Source organism: Hemiscyllium ocellatum, chromosome 18 (genome assembly GCF_020745735.1).
Source record: "Hemiscyllium ocellatum isolate sHemOce1 chromosome 18, sHemOce1.pat.X.cur, whole genome shotgun sequence".
NCBI lineage: Eukaryota > Metazoa > Chordata > Chondrichthyes > Orectolobiformes > Hemiscylliidae > Hemiscyllium > Hemiscyllium ocellatum.
In genome coordinates, this window is record NC_083418.1 from 15,860,276 (window position 1) to 15,882,778 (window position 22,503).

At 44.2% G+C, this 22,503-nt stretch overlaps 1 long non-coding RNA gene across 1 annotated transcript; it reads right to left on the minus strand.

Moving 5' to 3' along the window:
- Positions 1–650: 650 nt before the first annotated feature.
- Positions 651–22,503, minus strand: LOC132824348 (uncharacterized). Its single transcript, XR_009645656.1, has 3 exons — positions 22,352–22,503; positions 17,827–17,883; positions 651–708 (listed from the first exon to the last, which is right to left on the minus strand). It is a non-coding gene; the product is annotated as an uncharacterized LOC132824348 (long non-coding RNA).

Below are 22,503 nucleotides of genomic sequence, written 5' to 3' on the forward strand. Positions count from 1 at the left end.
GTGACAAACACACTACACTATTCAGCATCATGACCATACTCTATCATTGGTAAAGTATTCCAATATTCATAACGAAAATGTTTTCACTACATTTGCAGGCAGTGCATTCATATTATGTCTCAGATTGTAACAAAACGTTTCCACACAACATAGCTTTAAAGCAATTGCCAAAAGAATCAACTCTCTCTTACTACCAGACCATCTGTCGCAGGAAATAGTTTCTCCTTAGATATTCTATATAAACTCACATGATTTTGTATACTTCTATCAAATCTCTTCTTAATGGTCTCTACTGAAACAACAATCCAGTGCGAGTTCTTGCACATAACTCAAGTCCCTTATCTCTCATTTCCAATTATCTTTCTGCATAGTCTTAAAGGCTTTGACATACTTTCTGAAGTGTCATGTTCATAATAATACCCAATTGTCAATCCGTTCCTACATTGTGCTGGATTTGTTTTTGAACTTAATAATATACACCAGTGAAAATTTCTGCATGAAACAAACCTTGTGCAGTTGAATTCATATTATCTACCTGTGGGAAAAGAAAATGTGTTACAAGGGTAAGTAAATACATACAGGTTAACAATTTTTAATCTTGCTGGTCTCTTACCAATATTAAATGGCTGCATATAAGGGATGACATTAACAGGAATGTAATAGTGAAGTCCATCTTCCACTTTAAGTGCTAGATAAACTCTAGCATACCTGAATACACAGAAAGATTGAGTTTTTTAAATGTTATATTGCAGACAATACATTGCATAATGTTTATTTCCTTAATTACTTAAATACGAATGAATCACATGAACTCCATGTGGTGGTGTGTGGCAGCAGACAGGTGTGTGTATGCATATGTGTGTGTGTTTTGGGGTGGGATGGTGCTGGTGCGAAAAACTTTGTACCAATGTCACTTCAAGAATGTTTCAGGGGCCCAGGAAAATGCTCTGGGAATGTACTTTCAAATATCACCATTGCAGCTAGTGGAATTTAAATTTGATTCGCTTTCAATTCCAGATTTATTAGTCTCAGAGGTAGTGATTGTGAATATATCTGATTTATTAATGTCTTGTAAGTGAGGAAATCTATGATCCTACATGTTACCCCAGAGAAAGTGAGGACTGCAGATGCTGGAGATCAGAGCTGAAAATGTGTTGCTGGAAAAGCACAGCAGGTCAGGCAGCATCCAAGGAGCAAGAGAATTGACATTTCGGGCATGATTCCTGAAGAAGGGCTCATGCCCGAAACGTCGGTTCTCCTGCTCATTGGATGTTGCCTGACCTGCTGCGCTTTTCCTGCAACACATTTTCAGCTCTTAACTGCCTTCAAATGGCTTAGCAAACCATTCATTCAGTTCAGGGACAATTAGGGATTGCTCTTTCTTCTTTCCTCTACCAGATTAAGAACACTGGTCCAATGTTCCTTGAGGAACCTTTTTCAGTGGAGCAACTGATTCATTCCACGTGTGTAAAGTCATAGTAAACACGTCTCAAACACAACTACACACATATAAGCACCTTGCTGGGTCTGGATGGTCAAGACACTTGGTCTCCGACTAGTGAGTCAGAGTTGTAATTGAGGGAGGTGACACAGACAGCCTTTCAGATCCACATCACTGTTGTTCACCTCTCCCCATCTACTAAATGCTTCCATCATAATATAACTCATGTTAATTTCAAATTTCTCCAAGCAGGTTACTCAGTCACGCAAAAAACATGTCTCAGTTAAATGGGAAGTAGGTACATTATGGCTGGTTGGGATCAAGTTTTAGTTGGGATGAAGATCAGTCACAACAGAGTTGAAATTTTCTCCAAGCATTTGTCCCAACCCCGAAAAAAAAGTATCAAGTTGGTTATTTGGAGATCAGTCAGCAAAGATATGTTTTCTTCAACTGAAATTTAAGCTGTAAGAACCAAAAGGCTAACCCACTGTCATATAAGACAAAATGATGTATTCTATCCTATCTATCCCTTACCTAATTCGGAAAGAAATTACCAAAATAGGATGAAACTAACAGGACTAACTAAATGATTGAAAAGTCACTCTCTATAAGGCTCCATAGAAAATAGCCGCAGCCTATTTTGCCTTTCCCTATGTCCTCTATCTGTACTGTAAAGATTCTATTTAATTTGGAGGCTATGAATTATGCCTTAGACTACCCATCGGGGAAACATTTTCTGAGCACCTTGTGGGTTGTAGAATGTTCCTTTCAAATAAAATAACAGCGCTTTTGGGACACTAAAAGCAACACTGGTCAACTGAAAAGTATGCTGGGAAAACTAACCAACTGAATTGGATCAAGCTAAACAGATATGCAAGCCATTTTCCTTGATTGATTATATTGAATAGGTGCTAATAAGACAATGGAACTGAGATAATAAGCCAGACAGGGATTCAAGCTATTCACTTTGATTGACTATATTGTATAGGTGTTGATAGGACAATGATGCAAGGTGTCGTGTGAAACAATAGATTGTTTTTGAAACAGCCTGGCTCCTAGGGCTCCAATGTTGTGTTTCATAACATCTATCCTGGGTCAGAAACTCAAGTTACATGGAGTAACTCGATTATGTTGTTACATTGCTATATCAAACTGATGTTATTGAGTGATAGTGTGCCACAATACATGGGGATAATCTGGGCAGCTGCATTTAAAGGGTGCCACTTTGATCACAGAGGCTGACTCTCCTGTCCTAGTACCAGCATTAGAAGCAGTAACCTTGGGAACAAGAAGTACAGCTTCAACTTCAGTTCAGCCAGCTTTAAGTAGGGTAGTATAAACTTCTTTTCAATCTATCACTCCGAAAGTAGATTTTAAACCGAAGTGAGAATGCAGTCACTTGGGAACTGTAAGGTTACTCAGGAATTTAGCAGGAAAGACAGACTTCACAGAATTACATGTATATTGATTCACAAAGCCCCTAAAAGTGCCTAAGCAGGCCATTCAAACCAGTGCTTCTGCACTGACCCTCTAAAGAATGCCCATAACGTTGATTTTCCTGCTTCTTAGATGCTGCCTGACCTATTGTGCTGTTCCAGCACCACTCTAATCTTGCCTCGAAAGAATGTCCCACCTGGACCCATTCCCCCAACCTTACCCCTACGATCCTGTAATAGATCATGTTATCATGAAATCATATATCAACAATTATAAACCATGTCTCACTATTAGTGCAAAAAGAGTCCCACTAAGTGAGCAAGTGAATCTCACATATTAAAATCATTCCTACCATCTACCTCGCCAAGCACATTAAAATTTTATATTTTAATTAGACCATTTCATTCTTTTAATTTGCAGAGTTTAGAGGCCTAACCTATTCAATCTTGCTTCATATGATAATCTCAACTTAGGGTTCAGTACAGTAAATCTTTGAGAGGAATTTTGCTCTGGGACCATAAGTTTTGACAGAAAGTAGGTAGACCTATCAGTCATGGCAGGAAATGTGACCAAACCATGACAGGCACAAGTCAATTAGATATATAAAGTCATAGGACTTGGCCATTTCCACACGAACTGGAAGTCTGTAGACGAATGGAGTTGGACATCTCTTGCTAATTTCAAGTGATACCTAGGCATACATCTATTGCTAATAAGCCAGCACTATCAGTTCTGTAGAGCTGCAAGAGAGCCATAAGATCCCCCAATTAGTCATAAGGCTCTACATTTCTCTGTGACGCATGGCTCACAGTGACAATGCAAAGCCTGATGATCTAATTATGCCTTCCTGCAGGGTCTCCTCCATGTAAGAAGCACGATTCCACATTGACGGCACAAGGCAACCCACTTGACCAGATAGATCTACGTATTCAATTCTGGCAAAGTGTTAACTACCTACTTGGCATTAGTGTTATAAGTACAACCGTGGTGCTAATTCATTGTGGCTCTACAAATTTCTGCTGTGGATCAAGTCAAATGAGGAGAACATCCCAAGTGCAGACTAAGCAGACTTCCAACAAGGAAGAGTTTATAATCAGTTACTTACATTTCATCAAAAGCAGCTTTCAAATGAATCTCCAAACTGAAAGTTACTTTTGACCTCACCACACTACATGCTAATTTTTGGCATACTGACCTATTCATCAAAATATCAAGAATTTCACTTCCTAGTTTGATGACACCTTCACCAGGACAGATGGTGTCATCAGGTACAAAGTTTCAAATACACTACCACAGAAGTCTGTCTAAGCCTCAAACTTGTTCAACTTGTACACTAATGACCTACTCCTAAACTGATCTGGACAATTTATCTATGTTGTGACATAAAAGATGAGATTTTCAGAGCTGGAAGGTACCTTGTACAATAATACTGAAAAACAAGTACTTCAAGTCATAGAGCTTATAAATGAGTTACAATAAAATAGTCTCTTGCACATTCTGTCTTCATAATGCTAGTTGCTAAAATCACAGCTGAGTTTATTACTGGACAAGTCACAACCCAATAAGCAATTGTAGTTTGATAAATACTTTTTCTTTAGTTTAATATGGTAATCTTTCACTGAAACATAACACCATGCTGCAAATTTGATTTTGTGTAATAAACCTCATTATTAAAAAGGATAAAAAAAAGTATTTACATATAAGACAGTTTAAAAAGGATCAAACACAGCAAAATAAATGCACTTCTCGTGTAGGCGACTTCTACTGCCTTCCAAAGGTACACAAAGCCAACACACCGGGACGTCCCATCGTATCGGGCAATGGAACCTTATGTCAGAATCTGTCTGGCTATGTGGAAGGCATCTTGAAACCTATTGTACAGGAGATCTCCAGCTTCTGTCGCGACACTACGGATTTCTTACAGAAACTCAGCACCTACGGACCAGTCGAACCGGGAACATTCCTCGTCACAATGGACGTTTCCACACTCTACACCAGCATTCCCTCACAAGGATGGTATCGCGGCAACAGCCTCAGTACTCAATGCCAACAACTGCCAGTCTCCAAACACCATCCTACAACTCATCCGCTTTATCCTCGATCATAACGTCTTCACCTTTGACAACCAATTCTTCATCCAGACACACGGAACAGCCATGGGGACCAAATTTGCACCCCAATATGCCAACATTTTTATGCACAGGTTCGAACAAGTTTTCTTCTTTATGCAGGATCTCCAACCAACGTTGTATACCAGGTACATTGATGACATTTTCTTCCTCTGGACCCATGGCGAGGAGCCACTGATAAAACTACAGTGACATCAACAAGTTTCATTCCACCATCAAAGTCACCATGGACTACTCTCGACTGTCTGTCTCATTCTTGGACACGTGCATCTCCATCAAGGATGGACACCTTAGCACCATACTCTACCGCAAACCCACAGACAACCTCACAATGCCACACTTCTCCAGCTTCCACCCAAAACATTAAAACAGCCATTCCCTATGGGCAAGCCCTACGCATACACCGGATCTGCTCAGATGAGGAGGAACGTGACGGACACCTGGAAGTACTCAAGGATGCCCTCACAAGAACGGGGTGCAATGCTCAACTCATAGACCGCCAATTCCAACATGTCACAGCAAGGAACCGTAATGACCTCCTCAGGAGACAGACTCGTACTGCAACTGATAGGGTACCCTTCGTTGTTCAGTACTTCCCAGGGGCTGAAAAATTACGCTATGTTCTTCGTGACCTGCAACACATTATCAATGAGGATGAGCACCTCACCAAGACCTTCCCCACACCTCCATTACTTGCCTTTAAACAACCGCCAAACCTCAAACAAATCATTGTTCATAGCAAACTGCCCGGCTGTCAGGACAATTCCATACAACCCTGTCACGGTGGACGCTGCAAGACGTGTCAGATTGTGGACATAGATACCACTATTACGATTGGGAACACCTCCCACCTTGTACATGGCAGGTACTCATGTGACTCAGCCAACGTTGTCTATCTTATACATTGCAGGCAAGGATGCCCGGAGGCATGGTACATTGGAGAAACCAAGCAAAGGCTACGACAATGGATGAATGGGCACCACACAACAATCAACAGACAGGAGGGTTCTCTTCCAGTTGGGGAACACTTCAGAGGTCCAGGACATTCAGCCTCAGACCTTCAGGTGACCATCCTCCAAGGTGGACTGCGGGACAGGCAGCAGAGAAAAGTGGCCGAGCAGAGGCTGATAGCTAAGTTCGGTACCCATGGACCTTGGGTTCATGTCACATTACAGGTGACCACCATTGCACTACACATGCACACGCATTTTGTGTGGTGAATTTGTACTTGCAGTTACATTGCACCTTGCTCAAAAACTGCATACATTCATGTAGAATTCTGAGCTCAAAAACTGCATGAATTTATGTAAAACACTGATCTCACTTTTTAGATTAGAATCAATTTAAACATCAGGTCATAGACAGAGAACACAGGAGGCCAACACCTTCAACATATTGTCTAGCTATCACCATTGTTAACAGCTAACCCGAGAATGCAACTTGAAAAAAAGGGTTTTGTGATTTACACATGAAAGAAGTGAAACTATCACTGTATACTCACAGATGAAAGGCTTACCAGACAATCAATTTTTCAATGTATAATTTCAGTTACATCACACTGCAAATTTTTGCTATAAATCCTGTGTTACAATCGAGCCCTCCACAATCACCTGATGAAGGAGCGTTGCTCCGAAAGCTAGTGTGCTTCCAATTAAACCTGTTGGACTATAACCTGGTGTTGTGTGATTTTTAACTTTGTACACCCCAGTCCAACACTGGCATCTCGAAATCAAAACAAATGCAACAGCATAATTTTACAGTTAATCAAAATCCAGAAAAGGCTTCCTTCCCTGTAAAATCTGTAGGTTTACCCAACTATTTTTCAGTTCTGGTCCTGTGAGCGAGAACATTTTTGCTTTGACTTATAGAATTGGGAAATTAGATTTTCTCAGCTTTGAATGACCAATACATATTTCTAGCTAAACACTCCTGGTCTACACATTTTCGGAAATAGAAACTCTTACACAAAGCCATTTTTGTTTAGCAGCAGGAAGAGCGAGAACGACGACTGGGGGCTGCCAGGAAATTAAATGACTGCTTTAAAAACCTACCTCATGAGTAGGGACATGGGATGCTGAGTAAGTGAAGTAATATATTTGGGCGGTTGCGTTATCCGAAACAGTACTTAGATAGTGTCTCCCACCCATCCTCCTTCTCTAACCAAAAAAAAGAGTTCTGTGCGGCAGATTGGTAAGGTAACTAGTTTTTAAATTTTAAAAAAATTTTCAACAGTCTCTTTGGGAATTTAGAATAGTGGAATGGAGCCTAGGGCGGAATATGGGAGGTAAGAGTCAACACTAGCGTCCCTGCTGACTTCATCTGAGGGAAGTGCACCCAACTCCAGCTCTTTGAAAACTGCTTTAAGGAACTGAAGCTGGAGCTGGATGAACTTTGGATCATTCGGGAGGTGGAGGGTGTTCTTGAGAGGAGTTAGAGAGAGGTGGTCACACTTCAAGTACAAGAGAAAGACAGATGGGTTACAGTCAGGGGATAGAAAGGGAGCTGGCAGACAGTGCAGGGGTTGTCTGTGGCCATTCCCCTCAATAACAAGTATACGTTTTGGATACTGTTGGGGGTTCGACTTCAGGGGTAAGCCAAGGGGAACAGGCCTCTGGCACAGAGTCTGTCCCTGTTGCTCAGAAGGGAAGGGGGGAGATGAGCAGAGTATTAGTCACTGGGGACTCCATAGTTAGGGGGACAGATAGGAGGTTCTGTGGGAACGAGAGAGACTCGCTGTTGGTGTGTGGATTCCCAGGTTCCGGGGTTCGTGATGTTTGGATCATGTTTTTGGGATCCTTGAGGGAGAGGGAGAGCAACCCCAAGTTGTGGTCCACGGAAGCACTAATGACACAGGTAGAAAAAAGGGATGGGATTTAAGGCAGAAATTCAGGGATCTAGGCTTGTTAGCTGTGCCACGTGTTAGTGAGGCGAGGAATAGGGACAGAAAGGAGTTGAACACGTGACTACAGGGATGGTGCAGGAAGGAAAGTTTCGGATACCTGGATAACTGGGGCTCTTTCTGGGGTAAGTGAGACCTCTACAACCAGGATGGTGTACACCTGAACCAGAGGGGTACCAATATCCTGGAGCTGGGGTGGGGGATGCTGAGGAGTATTTGCTAATGCTTTTCAGGAGGGTTTAAACTAATTCAGCAGGGGTATGGGAGTTGTAGTTCCAATGTCCAGGAGGGTGAGAGTAGTGGGGTCAAAAATAACGTTTCAAGGTTGTAAGTGTGCACCGGCAAGCAGGAAGTGGTTTGAAATGTGCCTACTTCAATGCCGAGAGCAATTGGAATAAGGTGGGTGAACTTGCAGCATGGGTTGGTACCTGGGACTTCAATGTTGTGGCCATTTTGGAGACATGGATAAACAGGGACAGGAATGTCTTTTGCAGGTTCTCTGATTCAGATGGTTCAGTAAGAACAGAGAAAATGATAAAAGAGGTGGAGGTGTGGCATGTTAGTCAAGGACAGTATTATGGTGGCAGAAATGACATTCGAGAACTTGGCTACTGAGGTAGTATGGGCTGAGGTTAGAATCAGAAAAGGAAAGGTCACCCTGTTGGGAGTTTTCTATAGGCCTCCGAATAGTTTCAGCGATGTAGAGGAAAGGATAGCAAAGATGATTTTAGATAAAAGCGAGATTAACAGGGTAGTTGTTATGGGGGATTTTAACTTTCCAAATATTGACTGGAAATGCGATAGTTTGAGTACTTAGGTGGGTCAGATTTCCTGACACCGTATGTAGATAGGCCAACAAGAGGTGAGGCCACAATGGATTTGGTACTGGGTAATGAACACAGCAAGGTGTTAGATTTGGACGTAGGTGAGCACTTTGGTAATAGTGACCACAATTTGGTTATGATTACTTTAGCATTACGATAGATATATACCGCAGGGTAAGAGTTATTGTTGGTGGAAAGGCAATTATGATGCGATTAGGCAAGATTTAGGATCCATAGGTTGGAGAAGGAACCGGCAGGGGATGGGCACAATTGAAATGTGGAGCTTATTCAAAGAACAACTACTGAGTGTCCTTGATAAGTATGTACCTGTCAGGCAGGCAGGAAGTGACCGAGCGAGGGAGCCATGGTTTACTAAACACGTTGAATCTCTTGTCAAGAAGAAGAAGGCTTATGTTAGGAGGAGATGTGAAGCCTCAGTTAGCCAGGAAGGATCAAAAGAAAGAGCTAAAAAGAGTCAGAAAGACATATGAGAAGTCGTTGGCAGATAGGATCAAGGAAAACCCTAAAGCTTTCTATCAGGAGTAAAAGAATGACTTGAGTAAGATTAGGGCCATTCAAGGACCGTTGTGGAAAGTTGTGCATGGAATCCCAGGAGATAGGAGAAGCGCTTTTTCATCAGTATTCACATTGGAGAGAAAGGACTCAAAGCCCATCCAGTCCCTGTACACCTCCATCCCTCATCACGAAGGACTTAAAGTCCTCCGCTTCTTCCTTTCCCGCTGTACCAACCAGTACCCTTCCACTGACACCCTCCTTCGACTGACTGAACTGGTCCTCACCCTGAACAACTTCTCTTTTCAATCCTCCCACTTCCTCCAAACCAAAGGAGTTGCTATGGGCACCCGCATGGGCCCCAGCTATGCCTGCCTCTTCGTAGGATATGTGGAACAGTTCATCTTCCGCAACTATACTGGCACCACCCCTCACCTTTTCCTCTGCTACATCGATGACTGTATCGGCGCTGCCTCGTGCTCCCACGAGGAGGTTGAACAGTTCATCCACTTTACCAACACCTTCCACCCAGACCTCAAATTCACCTGGACCGTCTCAGACTCCTCCCTCCCCTACCTAGACCTTTCCATTTCTATCTTGGGCGACCGAAGCAACACGGACATCTACTATAAACCGACTGACTCCCACAGCTACCTAGACTACACCTCCTCCCACCCTGCCCACTGTAAAAACGCCATCCCATATTCCCAATTCCTTCGTCTCCGCCGCATCTGCTCCCAGGAGGACCAGTTCCAATACCGTACAGCCCAGATGGCCTCCTTCTTCAAGGACTGCAGATTCCCCCCAGACGTGATCGACGATGCCCTCCACTGCATCTCCTCCACTTCCCGCTCCTCCGCCCTTGAGCCCCGCCCCTCCAACCACCACCAGGACAGAACCCCACTGGTTCTCACCTGCCATCATTTCCGCCATCTCCAAACGGACCCCACCACCAGGGATATATTTCCCTCCCCTCCCCTATCAGCGTTCCAAAAAGACCACTCCCTCCGTGACTCCCTCGTCAGGTCCACACCCCCCACCAACCCAACCTCCACTCCCGGCACCTTCCCCTGCAACCGCAAGAAATGCAAAACTTGCGCCCACACCTCCTCCCTTACTTCTCTCCAAGGCCCCAAGGGATCCTTCCATATCCGCCACAAATTCACCTGCACCTCCACACATCATCTATTGCATTCGCTGCACCCGATGTGGCCTCCTCTATATTGGGGAGACAGGCCGCCTACTTGCGGAATGTTTCAGAGAACACCTCTGGGACACCCGGACCAACCAACCCAACCACCCCATGGCTCAACTTTAACTCCCTGCCCCACTCCACAAGGACATGCAGGTCCTTTGACTCCTCCATCGCCAAACCATAACAACACGACGGTTGGAGGAAGAGCGCCTCATCTTCCGCCTGGGAACCCTCCAACCACAAGGGATGAACTCGGATTTCTCCAGTTTCCTCATTTCCCCTCCCCCCACTTTGTCTCAGTCGAAACCCTCGAACTCAGCACCGCCTTCCTAACCTGAAATCTTCTTCCTGACCTCTCCGCCCCACCCCACTCCGGCCTATCACCCTCACCTTGACCTCCTTCCACCCATCACATCTCCATCGCCCCTCCCCCAAGTCCCTCCTCCCTACCTTTTATCTTAGCCTGCTGGACACACTTTCCTCATTCCTGATGGAGGCTTATGCCTGAAACGTCGAATTTCCTGTTCCTTGGATACTGCCTGACCTGCTGTGCTTTTCCAGCAACACATTTTCAGCTCACATTGGAGAGAGATAATGCTGTCAAGGTGAATGCTGAGGTACAGGATACTAAACTAGATGAGATTGAGGTTCACAAGGAGGATGTGTTAGCAATTTAGGAAAGTATGAAAATAGGTAAGTCCCCTGAGTCAGATAGGATTTATCCTAGGATTCTCTGGGAGGCCAGGAAGGAGATACAGAGACTTTGGCTTTCATCTTTATGTCGTCACTGTCTACATGAATAGTGCCAGAAGACAGGAGAATAACAAGTGTTGTCCCGTTGTTCAAGAATGGGAGTAGAGACAACCCTAGTAGTTATAAACCAGTGAGCCTTACTTCGGCTGTGGGTAAAGTATTGGAAAAAGTGAGAAGAGATAGGATTTATAATCATATAGAAAGGAATGAGTTGATTAGGGATAGTCAACATGGTTTTGTGAAGGGTCAGACATGCCTCACAAACCTTATGGAGTTCTGTGAGAAGGTGACCAAACAGGTGGAAGAGGGTAAAGTGGCTGATGTGGTGTATATGGATTTCAGTAAGGCATTTGATAAGGTTCCCCACGGTAGGCTATTGCACAAAATACAAAGCCATGGGATTGAGGGTGATTTAGTGGTTTGAATCAGAATTTGGCTAGTTGAAAGAAGACAGAGGGTGGTGGTTGATGGTTCATCCTGGAGTTCAGTTACTAGTGATGTACCACAAGGATCAGTTTTGGGGGTCACTGGTGTTTGTCATTTTTATAAATCACCTAAATGAGGGCGTAGAAGGAAGTAAATTTGTGGATGACTAAGGTTGGTGGAGTTGTGGATAGTGCTAAGGATGTTGCAGGTTACGGAGGGCATAGATAAGCTGCAGAGCTAGGCTAAGAGGTGGCAAATGGAGTTTAATGCAGAAAAGTGTGAGGTGATTCATTTTGGAAGAAGCAACAGGAATAAGGAGTACTGGGCTAATGGTAAGATTCTTGGTAGTGTTAGATGAAGGGGTAAATGTAGGGGAATGGGTCTGGGTGGGTTGCGCTTTGGCGGGTCGGTGCGGGCTTGTTGGGCCGAAGGGCCTGTTTCCACACTGTAAGTAATCTAATCTAATCTAATCAAAGAGCAGAGAGATCTTGGTGTTCATGTACATAGTTCCCAGAACATTCCCATCCAGGTTGACTGGGTTGTTAAGGCATATGGTGTGTTAGCTTTTATTGGTGGATAGATTGAATTTCAGAGCCATGAGGTCATGTTGCAGCTGTACACTCTGGTGCGGCCAAACTTGGAATACTGCGTACAGTTCTGGTCACTGCATTGTAGGAAGGATGTGGAAGCTTTAGAAAGGGTTCAAAGGAGATTTATTAGGATATTGCCTGGTATGGAGGGAAGGTCTCACAAGGAAAGGCTGATTTCATTAGAGAGAAGTTGAGAGGTGACTTAATTGGGACATATAAGATAATCAGAAGATTAGATATGGTGGATAGTGAGAGTCTTTTCCTCAGATGCTGATGGCTAGCACAAGGGGACATGGCTTTAAAATGAGGGGTAATAGATACAGGACAGCTGTCAGAGGTTGTTTCTTTACTCAGAGTAGTAGGGGTGTGGAATGCCTTGGTTGCAACAGTAGTAGCAATAGTATTGCCAGCATTAGAGACATTTAAATGGTCATTGGATAAAAATATGGATGAACATGGAATAGCATAGGATAGATGGGTTTCAGATTGGTTTCACAGGTCGGTGCGAAGCCAAGGGCGAGGGGCCTGTACGGCACTAAATGTTCCGTGTTCCTATGTTAACTAATTCCCTTACCTGTTCTGAACAAAATTGTTTTGAGTCATTGAGAGTACAGCACAGAAACAGACCCTTTGGTCCAACTTGACCATGACGACCAGATATCCCAATGCAATCTAGTCCCACCTGCCAGCTCCCGGCCCATATCCCGCCAAACCCTTCCTATTCATATACCTATCCAGATGCCTTTTAAATGTTGCAATTGTATGAGCCTCCACCACTTCCTCTGGCAGCTCATTCCATACATGCACCACTCTCTGCATGTAAAGGTTGCCCTTTAGGTCTCTTTTATATCTTACCCCTCTCACCCTAAACTTATATCCTCAAGTTCTGGACTCCCCGACCCCAGGGAAAAGACTTTGTGTATTTATCCTATCCATGAACCTCATGATTTTATAAACCTCTATAAGGCCACCCCTCAGCCTCCGCGCTCCAGGGAAAATAGCTCCAGCTTATTTAACCTCTCCCTATAGCTCAAATCCTCCAACCCTGGCAACATCCTTGTAAACCTTTTCTGAACCCTTTCAGGTTTCACAACATCATTCCGATAGGAAAGAGACCAGAATTGCACGCAATATTCCAACAATGGCCTAATCAATGTCCTGTGCAACCGCAACATGACCTCCCAACGCCTGTACTCAATACTCTGACCAATAAAGGAAAGCATACCAAACACCTTCTTCACTATCCTATCTAACTGCAACTCCACTTTCAAACTGCACTCCAAGGTCTTTTTATTCTTTGTTGCACCACTCCCTCGGACCTTACCATTAAGTGTATAAGTCCTGCTAAGATTTGCTTTCCCAAAATGCAGCACCTCGCATTTATCTAAATTAAACTCCATCTGCCACATCTCAGCCCATTGGCCCATCTGATCAAGATTCTGTTGTAATCGGAGTTAACCTTCTTCGCTGTCCACTAATCCTCCAATCTTAGTGTCATCTGCAAACTTACTAACTACACCTCTTATGATCTCATCCAAATCATTTATATAAATGACGAAAAGTAATGGACCCAGCCCCGATCCTTGTGGCACTCCACTGGTCACAGGCCTCCAGTCTGAAAAACAACCCTCCCCCACCACCCTGTCCCTACCTTTGAGCCAGTTCTGTATCCAAATGGCTAGTTCTCCCTGCAATCCATGAGGTTTGTTTCAAGCTGAGTTCAAAATCTTAACTTTTTTTTAAGTTTTCATTTTAGTTTCTACTAAGTTAATGGCTTGATATTTTTGATTCAGCCATAAACCACAGTATATGAAGGAACCTCAATCAATCATACGACCTATTCTCCATTCCAGGCAACATCCTGGTAAATCTCCTCTGCACCCTCTCCATACAGCTGCAACATCACCTCACGATTCTTGAATTCAATACCTCTGCTAATGAACGCTAATTACACCATAGGCCTTCTTACAAGCTCTATCCACCTCAGTGGCAACTTTCAAAGAGCTATGAACATAGACCCCAAGATCCCCCTGCTCCCCCACCTTACTAAGAACCCTACCGTTAACCCTGTATTCCGCATTCTTATTTGTCCTTCCAAAATGGACAACCTTACACTTGACAGGGTTGAACTCCATCTGCCACTCCTCATCCCAGCTCTGCATCATACCTAAGTCCCTTTGTACCCGACAACAGCCCTCCTCACTATCCACAACTCCACCAATCTTTGTATCATCTGCAAATTTACTGACCCACCCTTCAACTCCCTCTTCCAAGTTATTAATAAAAATTACAAACAGCAGAGGACCCAGAACTGATCCCTGAGGAACTCCACTTGTAACTGGGCTCCAGGCTGAATATTTACCATCTACCATCACTCTGACTTCGACCGGTTAGCCAGTTCTCTATCCAACTGGCCAAACTTCCCACTATCTCATGTCTCCTGACTTTCCGCATAAGCCGACTATGGGGAACCTTATCAAATGCCTTATTAAAATCCATGTACACTACATCCACTACTCTTCCCTTATTCACATGCTTGGTCACTTCCTCAAAGAATTTAATAAGACTTGTAATGCTAGACTTACCCCTCACAAATCCGTGCTGGCTGTCCCTAATCAAGCAGTGTCTTTCCAGATACTCATTAAATCCTATCCCTCAGTACCCTTTCCAATACTTTGCCTACCACCGAAGTAAGACTAACTGGCCTATAATTCCCGGGGTTATCCCTATTTCCTTTTTTGAACAGGGGCACGGCATTCGCCACTCTCCAGTCCCCTCGTACCACCCCCGTTGACAGTGAAGATGAAAAGAAACTGCTCTGCAATTTCCTCTCTTGCTTCCCACATAATCCTAGGATATATCCCGTCAGGCCCGGGGGACTTGTCTATCCTCAAGTTTTTCAAAATGCCCAACACATCTTCCTTCCTAACAAGTATCTCCTCGAGCTTACCAGTCCGTTTCATAATCTCCTCTTCAATAATACGGTCCCTCTCATTTGTAAGTACTGAAGAAAAGTACTCATTCAAGACCTCTCCCATCTCTTCCGACTCAATACACAGTCTCCCACTACTGTCCTTGATTGGACCTACCCACGTTCTCGTCATTCTCATGTTTCTCGCATGTGCATAAAAGGCCTTTGGGTTATCCTTGATCCTACTCGCCAAAGATTTTTCATGCCCTCTCTTAGCTCTCCTAATCCCTTTCTTCAGCTCCCTCCTGGCTATCCTGTATCCCTCAATGCTCTGTCTGAACCTTGTTTCCTCAACCTTATGTGAGCCTCCTTCTTCCTCTTTACTAGACATTCAACCTCCCTCGTCAACCAAGGTTCCCTCACACGACCATCTCTTTCCTGCCTGACAGGTACACACATATCAAGGACACGTTGTATCTGTTCCTTGAAAAAGTTCCACATTTCAAAGACATCCTTCCCTGACAGCCTATGCTCCCAACTTATGCTCCTCAGATCCTGTCTTGCAGCATCGTATTCACCCTTCCCCAATTGTAAAACCTACCCTATTGCACGCACCTATCTCTCTCCATAACCAAGGTGAAAGTCACAGAATTGTGGTCACCATCACCAAAATGTTCACCCACTAACAAGCCCATCACTTGTCCCGGTTCGTTACCGAGTACCAAATCCAATATGGCCTCCCCTCTGGTCGGACAATCTACATACCGAGTTAGAAAAGCTTCCTGGACACACTGCACAAACACCGCCCCGTCCAATCAACTTGATCTAAAGAGCTTCCAATCAATATTTGGGAAGTTGAAATCGTCCATGACTACTACCCTGTGGCTTCTGCACCTTTCCAAAATCTGTTTCCCAATCTGTTTCTCCACATCTCTGCTGCTATTGGGGGGGGGGGGCCTATAGTAAACACCCAACACAGTGACTGCTCCTTTCCTATTTCTGACTTCAGCCCATACTACCTCCAAAAGCAGATTCCCCTCCAACTGCCTTTCTGCAGCCATTATACCATTTTTAATTAGCAACGCCACACCCCCTCCTTTTTTACCAACCTCCCTAATCTTACTGAAACATCTGTAACCAGGAACCTCCAACAACCATTCCTGTCCCTCTTTTTTAGATTAGACTTACAGTGTGGAAACAGGCCGTTCGGCCCAACAAGTCCACACCGACCCGCCGAAGCGCAACCCACCCATACCCCTACATTTACCCCTTACCTAACACTACGGGCAATTTAGCATGGCCAATTCACCTGACCCGCACATCTTTGTGACTGTGGGAGGAAACCGGAGCACCCGGAGGAAACCCACGCAGACACGGGGAGAATGTGCAAACTCCACACAGTCAGTCGCCTGAGTCGGGAATTGAACCCGGGTCTCTGGCGCTGTGAGGCAGCAGTGCTAACCATCTTCTAATCACATTTCCGTGATGGCCACAACATCGTAGTCCCAAGTACCAATCCACGCCATATGTTCACCCACCTTATTTCTGATACTTCTTGCGTTTAAGTATACACACTTGAACCCATCTCCATGTCCTGTCAGTGCTACCTTCTCCACAGCCTCCCTACATTCTTGGACATCCTGAAAAACAGCTAACATACTTGTTGTACTACAAGTCCGGATCCCATACCCCTGCCAAATTAGTTTAACTTCCCCCCCCGAAGAGTGCTAGCAAACCTACCTCCCAGAATATTGGTGCCCTTCTGGTTCAGGTGCAACCCGTCCTGCTTGTACAGGTTCCACTTTCCCCAGAACGGAGTCCAATTGTCCAAATACCTGAAGCCCTCCCTCCTACACCATCCTTGCAGACACGTGTTCAACTACACTCTCTCCCTATTCCTTGCCTCACTGTCACGTGGCACCGGCAACAACCCAGAGATGACGACTCTGGCCGTCCTAGCTTTTAGCTTCCAGCCTAACTCCCTGAGCTCCTGAATGACCTCCCCACCCCTCTTCCTACCTATGTCATTGGTGCCAATATGCACCACGACTTCTGGCTGCACACCAGCACCCTGGCACCCGGGAGGCAACAAACCAACCGAGAGTCTCATCCATGTCCACAGAACCGCCTATCTGTCCCTCTAACTATAGAGTCTCCTATAACTAGCGCTCTCCTCCTCTCCCCCTTTCCCTTCTGAGCCTCAGAGCCGGACCTTGTGTCAGAGACCTGGTCACTGCAGCTTACCCTTGCTAGGCCGTCCCCCCCCCAACAGTATCCAAAGCGGTATACTTATTGTTGAGGGGAACGACCACAGGGGATCCCTGCACTGCCTGCTTCCTCTCCTTCCCACCTCTAACTGTTACCCAGCTACCTCTGTTCTCTGACGTAACTATGTCCCTGTAGCTTCTATCTATCACCCTCTCAGCCTCTCGAATAATTCTCAGTTCATCCAAATCCGCTCCAGTTCCCTAAAGCGGTCTGTGAGGAGCTGGAGCTGGCTGCACTTCCTGCAGATGAAGTCGACAGGAGCATCGATGGTCACCTCTACCTCAAACATCCTGCAGGCTGAACATTCCACTGCCTGCGCTGCAGCTTACCTGTTCAGCAGACTGAGTCCTTTTTCTTTAGGTTAGAGGAGGAGGGAGGGTGGGAGACACTACACGTGTAGTATCTCAGGTTCCTTCCCCACTCAAATAACAATCACTTACCTTCCCGACAGGCTTTGCGCTCCGACTTCACTTCCGCCCAGCTCCCGCCGCTCTCTGCTGCAAAACAATAGTATTGAAGCAAGTTGAGTCATCAGTAAGGTGTTCAACAGGCAATTGACAACTCACTGCCTAGTGAGAATCTCACCACACCAATTCTTAAAAGACGTGAGTGAGATGATCCTGACATCAAGATTTGCTCCACTACACCTGTCTAATTCTGATAGACATCTCAACATAACCCATATCACTTAGACCCGTGAGGTTTCTGTCTTGTGTTTTTATCTCAGATTAACATTATTTTGATTTCGAACAAGAGATCAAACATGCAGAGCTAACAGATTTCCTGATTCTGAGAATTATTTTGCTGTGCCGAGAAAATGGCTGAAGAGTGTAGGATATAGCAAAAATCCCCCACCATCTAAAATACTGCATAAACCCCTGGATTTTCCAATACCTAAAATTGTGGACAAAATCTTGGGTTGAGGCTGCAGCCAATACACAATGGAGTCAGAATGGATTTCTATCTGGGACTATTGTTTAGCCTGGAATTCCAATTTACACCTCCACTCTAAGAGAACAATCAACCAAACCTGTCAGACAGCTTTGGTAGACCTTGGGCTACTCAGCATCAGCAATATGGAGCCTACAAGATACCGGACATTCAACTTCAATCAAAATCTATTTAGCGATATCTGGTGTTCAAGGTCAATCAAAATCCATTCACAGAGATATCAGACATACAACTTGAATCAAAATACTTTCACACACACTCTTAACGAATTCATTTCAGAAGGAACATCAGAAACACAATGGAAAACGCAGAATTGGCGTGAAGGTAAGGAGCCCAGAAACCGTATAACTGCAGGTCCTGACCTCACATAAGGCAGCTATCACCACAAGAACGTTCCAAAGAGCGATTCCAAGTACAATCTGACAGCAAAGAGCAATCCACAAGTGTTTGAGCAAGACCTACCAGACACAGACCTGTTCCAAATCAGAGGAACGAACGATAACTGACCACAACCAGCAGGTCCAAAAACCAACAAACTCTGAAAATCAACCAACCCAATCAACACCACAAAGCCTCAGACACATCCTGAGGTAAAAACCAGTCTCACAAAATCAGAAGAAAAGAAAAAAATCCAATTACTTACCTGATAGATCCACTACGCACCTTACTACATCAGAGGCCTCAACCTAAACTGAAGTACCTGTGCAGTCAAAAGGCTTCATCCAGAATTGGATAAACCACAGGGACAACAGCCAGGCATATTTCCAAACTGTGCTTTTGTCAGTGGTGAGCTTAAACTCCTGAGACCTCAAAATTCCAACCTGGTTATCAGGGAGAGGAAAGTGGATGTGACAATGCATTGGACCCCAAGATTAGGAAGCCTGATTAAAGATTCTATCATTAAAACTGTTATATTTAGATCCTAATAGTGTTTAATCTAGCTAATATTGTCTTTAATAGTATTATCATCCTCTATTGTCAATTTCCCTGTTTATTGAATTTACCGTTATCTCTTGAATTATACTTAGCTTTTGTATGTTAAATAAACTCAGAGATTCCGTTGCCCTGAAACAACAGCCTACTGCCCGCTTCATTTCACATTCCCTCAGTAAGTCCAGTGTCTAGAACCAGGGTTCTGGGGGTGATTCAAACCACTTAAAAATAAAAAAAACTGTTTCCAAACCATAACTCTACAAGAATTTAATAGACAAACTGTTAAGCATTATTTTATGAAAATAGGATCATACTAGATACACTATCCAGAATTTGAAATTAATAAAAGAAGTTAAGAATTTAAGAGTAAAATGACAAGAATTGTTTAAATAATGAATAGAAAAAGAATGAGGAAGAATCATACGTGGTAATTTTTGTGTTTTGTTGTAAATGTACCACAACAAAGTGGAAATATGTAAACGATTACCTATTCTTATTTTTCGGGCTATGGAATAAAAATGAAAAAGCATGGACACTGCTTTAAAAATAAGTGGGCGCTCAAGGATTTGTTTCCAGGTTTTGAAAAGCAAGTGAAACTAACTGATTGCGTAAGCAACAAAGTTACTTTCGAAGGCACTATGTCCAGACAAAGTAGCAACGCTCAGGGTAACTCTGCTCAGAGAATGGCTAGCTTACAGAACTCCATTTAGTCATTCACAAGGTTGTTATGAGGTTCTGTGACAATACTCACACTAAAGAAAATAAGTCTGACTACCAGAAGAGCAACAGAAAATGCATGTGTGTTTGGGGAGGCTCGGCCAGAAAGTTCAAAATATTATAAACTTCGATAGATGTAGGAGGTCTGGATGTTGTGTGCCAGAATTTGCAAGGTTGTCCAATGGACACTAAAGTGTATTTGTTTTATTCTCTTCATGGGATGCGGGCATTAAAGGCCCCATTATCTGTCACAGTGCTGAGTGCCTTTTTAGGGTTGGTTGTCCAATGATTTGACTAATTCACCCCTTCTGTCTACAGGCGGTAATGGCATATAACACCAAGGAGCAGGCAACAAAGGATAGAGGAGTTCAGGACATGAGGACACTCACACCTGCAGAGGAAAAGGTGGTAAAAATTAAGAAAGAGCAGTGGATCTCAATGACTCGAAGTGAGGATTGCAAAGAAAATTAAGTGACAAGACTTCTAAACTAGTGTCAACTACTGGGGAGAAGGGAGATACATGGATCTGAACAATCAGAAATTGGATTGTGATTGACATAGTCACGGCATGGAAACAGACTCTTTGGTCCAACTCATCTATGCCGATCATATATTTTAAAATATTTTAGGCCCATTTGCCAGCATTTCACTCACATCCCTCGAAACCCTTCCTATTCATATACCATCCAGATGCCTCTTCAATGTTGTAACTGTACCAGCATCAACCACCTCCTTTGGCAGCTCATTCCATACATGCCACCCTCTACGTGAAAAGTTGCCCCTTAGGTCCCTTTTAAATATTTTCCCTCACACCTTAAACCTAAGCTCTCTAGTTTTGGACTCCCCTACCCTGGTGAAAAGACCTTGGCTATTCACCATATCAATGCCTCTGTTGATTTTAAAAACCTCTATAAGGTCAGCCTCTGACGCTCCAGGGGAAAAAAAACGAGCCTATTCAGCCTCTCTCTGGAGCTCAACATCCTCGTCAATCTTTTCTGAATCCTTTTAAGTTTCACAACTTCTTTCCTTTATGAACTGAACACTTTATATTTTCCACTGCAGATCCTCATATTCTGGCAGGACACCTTATCACCAGAACTTTCCAACAAGCACAAAGACATCACTTGGCTAGTGGTGAGAAAGGAACCACCTGTGAGATCCTTCTTGCATGTCTGGTCGGTCTGCACCACCACAAGCTACGTGCTGAGGCAAATACCAAAGATTGGGGCAGCTACTGCCAAGGCACAGTGGGGAAAGAACACTGTCTGAGGTCTTTCTGCTGAAGTTAAATGGTGGTCCGTTCAGTTATCAGACCTTCCTGGTGTAAAGATAACCTTGTACAAGTAAGAGATGCCTTTGGATCGTTTGTTGAATAGAGTGAAACCCTGTTTCCTCGTGTGCTACTGCACAGAACTGAACTGCATTTGTGACTATAAAATGATAAATTTTTATGAATAACGTATTTATCAAATCAAAAATTGACTGGAATGCAAACTAGTCAGATAAATACTGTGGCTACAAAATCAGAGGCTATGAATACTGCAGTGAGCAACACCTCTTAACTCCCCAAAGCCTGTCCACCATCTCCAAGGACAAGCTAGAAATACCCACCACTTATCTGGGAACATGACATTCCAACAACACTTGTGAAGTCTGACAACATCCAAGACAAAGCAGCCCGCTTGATTGGCAACCACATCCACCAGCATATACTCCCTCTACCTCCGATACTCAGGAGCAGCAGTGTGTACTATCCACACGATGGACTGCAGGAATACACCAAAGAACCTCAGACAGCACCTTCCAAAGCCAAGGGCAGCATATACATGGGAATACCATCACCTGAAAGTTCCCCTCCATGCCATCATGGTTCTGCTTGGAATTATACTGCAGTTCCTTCAGTGTCACTGGGTGAAAACCCTGGAATTCCCTCCCCAGTGACATTGTGGGTTTACCTACAATAACATGGACAGCAGCAGTTCAACAAGGCAGCTCACCACCCCCTTCTGGAGGGGGGCACAGGAACTGGCAAAAAAATGTTGCTGCTATAGTCAGAGATGCTTACAGCCTGTGAATAAATAAACAAAAATATCCATTCAGTTTATAATTATTTATAATTAGGCATCTGAGGAAGAGAGTTTAAAACGAAAAGCAAAGATTGCTGAAGCGGAAAAGACAGGGAAGGAAACAGTTTAACCGAAGTTGTGACTATATCGGGTTTTTTTTTGACACGGGAAAGTCTGGGAAACAATCCAAACAAATGTTAACACCCACACAGCGCTAACAAAAACAAACTGGAGTTGCCGCTGGCCGTACAGAGCTGAGAAAAGTCCCCATCCCACCCGAGGTTTCTCTCTCACTCACTGGGACTGGACTCCCTTTCCTCGTCCTCTTCCACCTCCTCCTTTTCTCAGACACGCGCTTCCCGCTGTTTCCCGCCGTCTCGCTCACGGCCGTTTACCGCTTTTTGTTTCAAAAAGAAACCGCCACCGGCGCGTGGGCCCAGCAGCTGCCAA